This window comes from Engraulis encrasicolus, chromosome 12 (assembly GCF_034702125.1).
Source record: "Engraulis encrasicolus isolate BLACKSEA-1 chromosome 12, IST_EnEncr_1.0, whole genome shotgun sequence".
Lineage (NCBI taxonomy): Eukaryota > Metazoa > Chordata > Actinopteri > Clupeiformes > Engraulidae > Engraulis > Engraulis encrasicolus.
In genome coordinates this window covers 1,000,001-1,002,500 of record NC_085868.1, presented here as the reverse complement: position 1 = coordinate 1,002,500, position 2,500 = coordinate 1,000,001, and the positions used below count along the sequence as shown (strand labels likewise).

Below are 2,500 nucleotides of genomic sequence, written 5' to 3'. Positions count from 1 at the left end.
TTCACAAGAACAGCAAAGGCACTGACTAAATAGGAAAATAATTGCTAATAGTAATCTAAAAACGATTAATTTTCCTGTGAGGACAATGCAGGGAATTAATTGACTGTGTATCTACTGCATTGCAATATACACACAAGAGTACTGCCTGAAAACTCAAGCAACCATTTTTTATTTTGACGACACAAATTGCATCATGCTTATTTTGCATGTGCTGCAATGAGACACACAGGCATACGCACAGACATTCGCAGGCAGGCACGCACACACGCAACCACACACACAACCGCACACACAGAGGACGATGGTTAATTACTTTACTCATTTGGAAGCAAATTACCACATCATAAGCAGCCGAGCTCGAAAAGTGACAGAAAGGCCATCTCGCTTTCATCTGGCCCTGTCCTTGGCTAATGGAGGGAGTGTTTATATGGTCTTGCTCTCCTCTGGGTGTGTGCGTGCGTGTGTGTGTATGTGTGTGTGTGTGTGTGTGTGTGTGTGTGTGTGTGTGTGTGTGTGTGTGTGTATGTGTGTGTGCGTGTGTGTATGTGTGTGTGCGTGTGTGTGTGTGTGCGCGTGTGGCTATGGGGTATTGCTAATATTCATCAACCACAGACGGTAGGGGGCCGGAGGCAACACACTGAGACTCTATGGAGATGAGACAGGATACATGCACACACACACGCACACGCGCACACAAACACACACAAAAACGCATGCATGCATGCACACGAACACACACACACAACTTTACTCCTTTGCCATAAACAACAACAAAGCTTGTTTCGGGCTGTGAAGTCCCCGGTCCAGATTGCTGCCTAACGAGGATGAATCACAGACAGACAGATACACACACACACACATACACACACACACTGAGAGATATTTATGATAAGTGCAGGAATATTAAGCAGTGAGCGTGTGCACCGACCTGACCAACAAGCAATAGCGGTAAATATGACGCGCAGAGACACACACACACACGCACACAATCACACACACACACACTGGATGCTGTTCAACAGACAAATCATACAAAACTAGCTACCTGCTCTCCAAACTCAGGCACATACTGTATATATATATACCCTTCTCAAATGGTACACACAAACTGCTGATTGAAAACACACACACACAATTATGCACCTCTACTGGGACACACCAAATACACATGACCCCCACACACACACGCTACGAAAATATAAAATTGCTTGCACATTGAACTGATATGAATAACACCACACACAAACGTGTGCACACGCACACACACACGCACGGACACACACACACATTCTGGGGAATAATTTAATACGCTGCCATGGGATTTCCTGCAATAAGCAGACAAGTGCAAATTAATATACAATATACTGTATAACCTACATACACACATATATAAACACCCACACACTCACAAGTTCACTGGCATAGACACAGACATGCACGCGCGCACACACACACACACACACACACACACACACACACACACACACACACACACACACACACACACACACACACACACACACACACACACACACACACACACACACACACACACACACACACACACACACACACACACTCTATAATGCACAATGCCATATGGACAAGTCCTACAGGCATGCCGTGTGTACACACAAGTACAATCACACAAAAATCCAACACAATAATAAATACGTAAACACTTTTTCCTAAGAAAAGCCAAAGCATAAGTACTGCCTATGATCTTGACTACCTGCAGGAATACACATATGTGTGCATGCATGAGTGTGTGTGTAGAAACAAGCACATACACACAGACACACACAGACAAAACACTGGTTAGTGTGTGTATGAGGTCACAGGTCAGGGTATTGCTGTGGGCAGTGGGTCTGCTTCCCGTCTAGTGCCCAGGTGCCAGCTGCTTCAGCTCAGTCAGCCAGGGTCAGAAGGGCACCACTCACTGGACACACACACACACACACACACACACACACACACACACACACACACACACACACACACACACACACACACACACACACACACACACACACACACACACACACACACACACACACACACACACACACACACACACACACACACACACACACACACACACACACACACACACACACACACACACACACACACACACACACACACACGGCATAGCGAAAGAGCAGACCTATCTCCAGCCCATTTATTTTCCTGTGTCTCACTCATCTGACATGTCCACGCAACACACACACACACACACACACACACACACACACACACACACACACACACACACACACACACACACACACACACACACACACACACACACACACACACACACACACACACACACACACACACACACACACACACACACACACACACACACACACACGGTCTGTGTGTTCCCTGATTCATCCAGGTCATGATCACCGGTGTTGACTTGAGTGAAGCCAGACAGACACAAAACACACATAGACATGCACACACCCATACACGCATGCACACACATACACAC

General features: G+C 46.3%; 1 protein-coding gene across 1 annotated transcript in view; it reads right to left on the bottom strand.

The window, feature by feature from the left end:
• The window catches only part of grip1 (glutamate receptor interacting protein 1), a 426,493-nt gene that overhangs the window by 81,851 nt on the left and 342,142 nt on the right, over positions 1–2,500 (bottom strand). The gene's annotated exons all lie outside the window — the stretch shown is intronic.